The following is a 9887-nucleotide window of genomic DNA, read 5'->3' on the forward strand; positions in this document are numbered from 1 at the left end:
TGTGCCCCAGGGGAGCGTCCCTCGCCCTTGGCAGGGCTGGCTGTGCCGAGCTCGCGTCACCTGCCGGGATGTCACCTGCCAGGCCTCTGCAGGGGTGAGCGTTTAAAGGACAAACCCTGCCAGAGATAAAAGTGGGAGAAATGTTTCCCATGACAACCTTCTCTTCCAGTGACTTTTTCTTCCGTTGCTATCATGATGAGGCGCAGTGCTCATCAGAATACTGCCTTGCCCTCTCTTTCTCTGCAGAGATATTAAAAAAGCCATGTTCCTGTTGGTTTAGTCGTGACTCAATGTGGTGCCATTCGTGCTGGCCAGAATAGAGCTTTATTTTAAAGATGTGGGCTGAGTTAATGTATACGTGTAATTTAGTTTTTGATTAGCTGAAGTATTTAGTCCTAAAACTTTACTTGCTAAAAGGTCAGCTATCTCATGGGTTTGTTCAGTGAACAAACCCATGAGGCTTTTGGTAGAAAGCCAGAAAGAAGGACTTTGGTGCCCTTCAGTTTGCCAGCCACATTTTTTTCACAGCTTATTACATTGTGATTTTAGTGCAGAATTCAATGTTCTGTCACTTCTTGACACTGGTAAAGTTGTGAATCCCATGGAAGCATATAGGTATCCTCACTGGTTTCTTTCAGTGAGGTGCATTCTAGAAATAGGAATGTTTTTCAGATGTCTTTGCTACATGCAGCTGAAAAATGGAGTGTAACAGGATCAGTAGGTGGAAAAAAATACATAATGGTCTGATCTGAGAAAGCCAGGGAGATGAAAGAACCAATTGTTGATCTGTGAATGATTAATTCTTCCAGCATCAGTGGTGTGCAGTGTAGCAGGATGCAGCTCTCTCTGATGGTACGGATTTCTCCATCTACAACAACACAGGCTGCAGTCAACTTTTTGGTCAGAGATGTGTGGGTTTTGTGCCTTGTTCTCAGTGTGCTTTTTTTTTAATGGATGGGAAGAAAGGCTTTGATGGAAATAGTAAGTGCATGTGTACTTGTTAAAATGTGCATACAATGCAGATAAGTTCCTGCATCTTAGCAGATATTTGCAAAAAACCCCAGGAGATCTTTATTGGTTGGTGGTTTCATTTGTTGCATCAAGGTGCATGTGTGTTCTCTTTCTCTTCTCCTTTAAACTGTGGCATGTGTCAAGTGTAGAGTTGTAACCTGTTGTTAGAACACAGAAAACACCTCATGCATTATTTATATTTACATTTTGTTGGTTTTCATCTGGGGCCATTGTCAGTGCAATGCAGCAGTTTCAGATGGGCAAGCTGTCTTCAAATTTGTGAGCAAACAGTTATGGATTTCCTTTTTATGCTTTACTCTACTCTTGGCCCTTTTTATGAATAGAGTCTGAGAAGTAAGTTTTCACTGGGGAGGCTGATGGGTAATAGATGTGTCTACATTCAAAACAACTGGACAGACTGGAACAAAACAACTTTCTGATGCATGCTTTGTTGCAGGTCTGTTACACTGGAGTCACGCTCCCTGATGGTCTCTTGGTTAAAGATGATGACTGAGTATTAAATGTAATAGAGTGATTCTTTGTTTCTGAAATTTTATTTTGTGTTAGACTACCTATTATGTTTTTGTTGTTAGATTGTTTGAAGTTGTATGGCATATAGACATTTATGGATGAGACATTGGGGTGGAAAAACCCTTCACAGTAGAGACCTCTGATGATATTTTTGCCATTTTAGAATGAAAGAACAATAGTCTGGTTATCTGTGTTGTGAAGAGAGAATGCTGGATGTTCTGGATTCCTTAGTGTTCCTGCAAGTCATAAGGGTTCTCAAATTGGTAGTGTTGCCAATTGTGCTTTTTTTATTAAATGAATGATGACAAAGACTAATGCACTGAAAGGAAACTTTTTGACACTTCAGATTTATTTCTCACTGTTCTTCAAGTGAGAGCCCTTCCATCCTGCTTGGGTATATGTGTCAGTGACAGGTCTCAAAGTGCAAATTCATGTCTCTAATAAGCATTTACTTTGTCACTGGTACTTTTAGAAACTGTAAAAATCATATCATGCAGTGTCTTAGTTACTGTGTTTTGTGTGGAAGTTGTTTTCATGGTCATACTGATGGAAATTCAGGAAACATTTTATTTTTTGAAGTGGGTAAAGCTACTTGAATAAATCAAGAACTTTTAGAACCTTTAAGTCAGCTGTGGCTATTTTAAGCTTTTAAGAGATGTGTGGTTTTCACTGTCCCAGGCCCTGTTCTGGCAGTATGGGAGGGAGAAAAAAAAAGAGGGAGGGATGTCAAATCTTAAAGAGTAATTTAACTAGAAATTTTAGTACTAGTGGAACTGTTTAATGTCTGCCTGTCTTATGTACTTCATAAGGAAATACTCATCAAATCTGCCTTCAAAAATCATGCTTTTGAATTCTCTAATTCAAGTTCCATACCCAGTACACTAGTAGTTTTTCCAAGAACAGGTGGAGAAATTATTTTCCAGTAGGAATTGGTTTTATAACGAAATACTTCTACATCAGTGGTACTTTGCTAGAAAAATCTCAATTTCTGTAATATTTTACAACTGTTTGTAAATTGGTATCTGAAGGAGAAGGGGAATTTGGAAAGAGTTTTGATGAGGAGGAATTTATCAAGAGACTTATTCTGGAGAACAGTAAAGTTGAATTTACCTCTTTTCCTCTTTTTTCTTCCCCTCAAATTTCTAAGAAGGTAGTGGACTTCTACAAACATCCACACATGCCAAATGCCTCTCTGAATATTGTGCAGTCACCAGAATGCTTTGGTTTTGTTTGTTTCTGAATGCTTTTTTGTTTATTTTTTTGTTTCTACAGGCCCATGATAATGAAGAACACTAAACAGAATTTTAGTGTTTTTCTCTTTTGAGGAAGGGCAAGAAGGTAACTGTAACATACCGAGGTTACCTTCTGTTTTTGATGATTTATTGCTTAGGGTAAGCTTCCACATTTTTCAGTGCTTCACTTTCAGAAGTTAACTTTAAAAAAAATTGTGACAGTGGATTCAATGCTTGTAGATTCCTACATCTGTTTGCCATCAAGACCTTTTCTTACAGCAGTTAATGGCAGCCATAAGTAAAAATGGTTGAGACCTTTGTGTGCCAGATTCTGGATCTCTTAGGATGCAAACTCTGGCCTGTGTAAGCAGCTTGGTGTGTGCATCGTGTCAGTCCTCGCTGCCTGGGCTGGCCAGAGCCCAGACTCCCCTTGCTCTGTGCATCCGCAAGGCACAGTCAGAGCCAGTGGTGCTTTCACTTGGGAAAAGGCAGCATGTGCTCAGGTGTGATTCCTCTGTTTGGAGCATGATTTCTACAGTCAGCTTTTCAAGTATGGATCTGTAGTGAGGGAGTGAAAGGGAATGTCTTACCACAAATATAATGGTGTGAAGCAAAGCTGATACCATACAATGAAACTGGCCCAAAGGCTGTTCTTGAAACAGAGACTAGATGGAGAATTCATAGACTATTTCAAGAAAAGACGGTTCTTAATGTTCAGCTTCTCCCCTTTTTCCCCCTTCATCCCACAAAAATCAGATTTATTTTTTTCCCTTCTTGGTAAATGTCTGCTACTGTCACTGGGTCATGCATTGCTAGTTCACATAATGCCTTGTGCAACTGTGCATCACTATAAACCTTTTCAGCCCTTTTCATGATGGGTCAATCATGTTAATTTCTTTGCTGCATAATGCACAGGCTCCTAAAAATGGACTGCTTTTTAAAGAGCTATTTATTTGTTCATTTATTTTTTTTTTCCTCCAGCTTCTTGGAACTGGCATAAGGGGGTCTCTGACATGGGATTAGTTACTACTTGTGTATTTCTTGTCTGCTGGGTTTTATAAAAGTTACAAGATTTTAGCAAAATAGAAGGAAGTTTTAAAATGTCTGCCCCATATACCTAATGGAATTTTGCTGAAATGGAATACTGGCGTTTTCAAGAGCTAGGGCATGATGGGTTGCACATTGTGAAGGAACTGACCTACTTCACAAAAGTCAAGACATAAGCATTTCAGAAGCAAATTAAACATCCAGTGTGCTGCACACAGACATTGCCCTTCTTTAAAAACAAAGCCTATTTGGTTTACAGAAAATTCTCTTCCAAAAAATGTTCTTGTTTAGCCAGAACTCCAGCACAGAGGTGATCTGTGTGTTTTTCAGTACTACTGTTTGGTGTTTGGTGTTATCTACCTAAGCATTTGTCAGAGGTCATGTATCAAGGTACCCCTGTATTCTGATGCATGAAACAATTAAAAATGCAGCCTTCTGTGGCCTATATTGGTGAATCTAGGCCTAAATAGTACCTTGCTAATGATGCCTCCTGCCCAGCTTTCTTTTTTTTATTTTTACCAGCCTCATCTGGTTATTCTGTTATGCCCTGCTTCTCCTCAGAGACACCATTGTGTTGTACAGAGCCTTCCTAAAACCTCATTTTTACATTATTCTCATCAAAACAATAAATTTACACCCTGTATTTTCATATTTAGCTGCAGAAGCTTTCAGAGGTACACATACTAAGGCTAGTCATATCTGAACTTACTTCTAAGAAATTTTATTAGTGCACTGCCATCTGATTAGTATTTTCTTTGAAAGTGCGTTGTACAGTCTTGGCTGAGTGAATTGATACTTGAAACAGAAGGGAAAAACTTAAAATTATAGGTGTCAGAAAATGGAAGGACTACTGTATTTTGAGTTGTTTTGGATGTTTTCAAATTTGTATTTAGATTTTTTTTTCCTTGGGTTTTGTAATAAGAATAATGTATTTAAAAGGAAAGAAAACCTTTTCACTGTGTGGTCATAGCTGGTTTGCCTAATTTTATGTGCTTACTGAAGATTTTTCATACTTCCAGAGTATGTTTACTGCATCTTCAGGCCTTGCTCAGGTCAGATGATACAGAAACCAGTCCTGGTGGGACACCATACAGCAGCTTACTGACAAAATGAATGCCTTTTTCTAGCTGCTCTCATATCCTGAGGCTGGAAGGGGAATAAGTGAGCAATGTCTGGCACTACCTGATGGCTGTCCTTGTCCTTGTCCTGCCAGCCAGCTGCACATCAGACACAGTCTAAATATCTTCCTTGCTTGACATCTCTGCAGGAATATGAAATACACTTTGCAAACTGAAAGCATATATATAGCCTTTCTCTGAGCTTTCCATGTAGAAATGAATCAACATTACTTTTGCTTCTTTTCCATTCCTTTGGACTTGGATAAATAGAACTTTTAAAATTTATTAATTTTCTATGTGCATTCTGACATATGGAGTGATCTTTTTCACTTCATCCTGCAGAATATTTAATATATGTGCCATACTTCTCTGAAATGTATGTGAAGAGGCAGTAAGCATTAATAAATCTTTTAAATCTAGAACTATGGATGGACTAGATGGACTATTCCAAGCAGTGTGCATAGGTGGTGCCTTCACTGGAGAAGTTACTACTTCCTGTATCTTCTGTAAGAAGAACAAGCAGTTTGTAAGGATTTGTATCTCCTTACAAACCAACTTTAAGAGCAAATATTCCAGAGCTGCTGAAATGGACTGTTGGGATGTTAATTTCCTTAGCTGAAACTTTTTGCAAAATTGACCGAAGTTCAGAGATGGTTTTACTGAGCTCAAGTTAAGCTAGCTTTTGTTGCTGATTTTGTAGGCCCCAGTAGGAGCAGCACCAAATCTTGTGCAGCTTCTGGGAGGACTGGTTTTAAATTTGGAGGGCTCAGTAGCCTGAACTGGGTTGAGAAAGAACTTAGTCTTCAGACCAAAGCTCCTGCTTCTAATCCTTAACTAGTATAGAAGCTGGCTAAAAAGCCGTGGTTGGAATTAATGGAACATTACTAATGAAAATGGGTTGGAGAATTTGCACAAAATCCTGGTTTCTCTCTCTTTTGTTTTAATTTGTTTGTTTCCTTTCTCTTCATGCTTATAACATTTTGGGCCTGCAAATTGGAAAGGATTTTTTAGATCATTCAGCTAAGACAAGATTCTCAGATCATCAAGATTCACATTTTCCACGAACTGGTGTTAAAATCATGGAACATTCTGAGTTGGAAGGGACCCACAAGGACTGTTGAAGTCCGACTCCTACTTATTTACTTCTCTCTTTATTTCTCTGGAAATGAATGCTGTTTCTTTTAAGTCAGGGTAATGCTGTGACCATGTTGCTGAAATACCTTTGGTATGCCATCAATAGGTGCAGTTTGCACTGCAAAACTGTGTCCTCCTCCTGTAGTTTATGGTTGTTTGAACAAAATGTATCAATAAAGTCCACGTTTTTGGTGCTGCAAGTGGCACTTTATTACTGTCTTTGTTTGCATGAAAGTGTCGCAGAAAACTGCAATCATTGAAGGCTCAGACAAGGTTATGGAATAGAGCTAATCCCAAGATTAAAAGTGAATTTTCATCCACCTTGTGTGACATTTCCCATGCTCTTTTCTACTGTAATTCTTAGAGGAAGAATCTGCACTGTAATATCCTTCTCTCTGCAATCAGAAGAGTCAGCCTTCAACTACTGACTCCTAATTTTCTTTTAAATAAGAATCCACCCAGCCTTAGTTAAAAAAGTTGTATCTCAAACTTTTGGCTTTCTTATCTTTTTTTGTCTGCAAAATGGTTCTTAGTTGTGGCTGAGATCCAGAAGATATCAGATGGGAAGTGAAAGTATTTATTTTCAACAGTATTGAAACCAATATGAGAACGTGTTGAAATTTTAAAAGATTGTTTTCTTTGCTGTGTTGGTATTTCATTAAGAGTGGGAATTGATGAATTGTTCCTTCATCTGAAAGTTGAATTGTAAGGAGACAAAACTTTCAGAAGATACAGAGTACTCCAGGGCTTTGTAAAGTCAGGCTACACAAAGTGATGTGATAAAGATGCAGCGTTACTAAATGAAGATGCAAGACTTAATGGGGATTCTTTTCTAGATCCAGAATGAAAAATTACTGCCATGCTTAAAACTGTTTCTGTTCTGCATTTTATTCCTGCACATCAGTATTCTGGGAAGCGGTACCTTTTTGTTGCCATGTTGTTATTTGTTTTCTGACATCTTAAGGGACACTTCCAACTGAAAAAGATACTTATTACCATCTTTTTTCCTGGAAAAAAATACATTCATTTCAGATATTGAAAGTAGTACTGTATGGGAAAGAAACCATGCTTGGTCAGCAAAGATATTTTGCATTGCTATCCTACACTTTTTCACCACTGTGCAAGCTCTCTGTGGAGGGGATAATTTAGGAATTGTCAGTAGATGAGGCTATGTATGTGAAATGACTGGCAGTAATTCTGCTTTTGTGCTATTTATCAATCGTTCCATTTTAAAGCTAAGTACATGATGGTTTCTTTATCCTCCTTCCTGACCTTCCTATGGAAGGACGTTGCATTAGATTAAAGATCCAAAGTTTGGGAATTGCCACTCATCCTGAGCACAGCAGACCATGCTTCCCTGCTTTGACTAAAAGAAACTTTCAGGCTGTGGTCAGTGAGCTTTACAAGCAGTAATTACATGTGTGAAGTATTTGGTGAGCTGTGTTGTGCTGTAAAGTAATGCAAATGATCTAAAGACCTTGAAAAGGTCTTTCAGCATTTTAGATTAATTGGATCTCTTCATTCCTAGGCTCATATTAGGAGTTTTAGATCTCATCTGTTTATCTAGCTTGAAAAAAAATGTCTCTGTGCTATACATGAAGTTTTATACATGCAGTTTTAATTCAGTAAACTGTAGTCTCTACTAATTTGGTGTGGGTCTCCCCCCACTTCCTCCTCTTCAAAGAATGCTGTTAGAATAACCAGTGTGAAATACAGGTTGGAAAAAGAAGATGTTGCAATTAATCCTAAAAGAAATTTTGATTTCCAGATGGTTGGTTTGCTTATTACAGAACTGCAGTTTCCTGTGTGTTTGGGAGGTAGAACCACAGCTATTAGGAATTGGGATCTTTAAATTCTCTTTTTATTCCTGTTTGTTTTCTCTTTATTTTGGAGAACTTTGAAAGACTCATTTAGTTTTTATTAATTAAGTTTATGAAACATAGAACTGAAATCAACAGAGTTAAAATTAGTAAGTCCAGTGGCAAAATATTTTGCCTAGCAATTCATAGCATTATTCTGCTTTGTTAGTAATTAGGGAAAAAACAGTTTCAGATTTTATTAGAAAGAATTTTATTTCTAGTTGCTGGCAAAGTTTCAACTGCTGCTATAGACAGAATCTTAAATCTATTAGATCTCCAAACTCAGTAAAATCTGTTGAGGATGACCTTTAATGTGAAATTCTCTGCTGTATTCACTATCACTTTTAAAATAAAGTTTGTAATTAACCACTTGACACAGTTGTTCACAGATGTGGTTTGAAATCCTAGTATTTCCATGTTTAAATAGTAATCAGTGATTGATTTATTTGCATTTGGAGTGAACAGTTTCTGTATCTTAATTTCAGAATTACGATACATGAGCTTTTTTCTGGTTAGAATCATGATATTTCTTGTTAAAATCACATGCAGAAGATTTCAAGGTTCAGATAGTATAATAAACATCAAGGTAAAATCCAGTTTCACAAGTGAACAGCAAGATCCTTTGCATGTGCCTGTTCTGTGAGCTGTGTCAGTCCCACCTGATGCTCCCTGTGAATGCTCAGCTCTCAGTGGCACCTCCTTGGAGCTGGTTGTTGTGACTGTTCCTGGCTGGCAGAAATCCACATGCATTTAGTCAGTCAGTGGAGGCTGAAAGTGTGTGAGGAGTTTGGAAGTGCAATTGTGTTTTAAGCTTTCAAATCACACTTCTGCAGCTAAATGTCCTCCTTTCTTCTAGGATAATTCACTTGGGGTAAGTGTCTAGAATGCTGCATTCATAATATTCAGTTTCTCCCTCTGTATCAGACACAGAAATTTGAATTGTAATTGTATGGAGGATTTTCTGTACTTTTTCATGGGATTAGGGACAGGAAGGATTCCTGTAACTGAGATGGTTTTAGAGATCAAGTCTGTGATAAAAATAATAAGAAGTAGGAGAGGTTTAACTGTTTGTTTCATAGAGAAAAAGAAAACAATACCACCTTTGAAAGCTAAAGGAAACAAAAAACAATTCAAAATTCGACATATAAGCAGTGATGCAAATTCTAAATCTAGAAAGTAGTTTCCCCTGGGCAAAAATGGATATTTAAGTGAAGGGGACAGTGCCAAGTTAAATTGGACTGGAAATGAATGTTTTGTGAAAAGTAGGCTCTCGACATTAAATCACATTTCTTTAAAAAATATTATGGTAAAGAATTATTTTTGTAACAAGTATTTGAGTCACAGTACATGCAATCCAAACGATAAGGTTTTATATTACTACATGAGAACCTGAACTTATATTATACAACTGCTCTCATACTTTCACATATTTGGTTGTGTGTGGGGGGATAGAATGTAAGAAAATAAAGATAGTGCAGAAGGTAATCTCACTCCTGAGGAGTTGCAGTTGTACTAATTACCAGAGATTAGGAACAAGCCTGCCCTTAACAGGCCACAGCTGTGTCCAATGATGATCAGTGCTATAGAAGAGTGGGTTGGCTGGGTGAGGAGAGTTGGAGTTAGCTGGTTGTGCTGTGGAGAGAGATGGAGCTTGTTGGCTGTATTGTGAAGAAGGAGTCAGTGTTGTGAGGAGCTGCCCATGAGAAATCACCAAGAAGGTATGGGGACTTTGGCAATAAGGTGGTAGCAGTTGTGGGGGTTTTTTTGTTGCTTTTGTTTTTCGCCTTACTGCACGTTTTAATTTTTGAATATGAATTTGCAGGTCAACAACAGTGATGTTAGGTATGATTGTGGGTAGAAAAGGAGAAGAGAACTGAAGGAACCACTTCTGTAGTTTGTTTGTCTCTGATTTTGTGTTGATTATCTCAAAATGGGTTCCCATGGATGTACCAATG

This window comes from Geospiza fortis, unplaced genomic scaffold (assembly GCF_000277835.1).
Source record: "Geospiza fortis unplaced genomic scaffold, GeoFor_1.0 scaffold548, whole genome shotgun sequence".
Classification (NCBI taxonomy): domain Eukaryota; kingdom Metazoa; phylum Chordata; class Aves; order Passeriformes; family Thraupidae; genus Geospiza; species Geospiza fortis.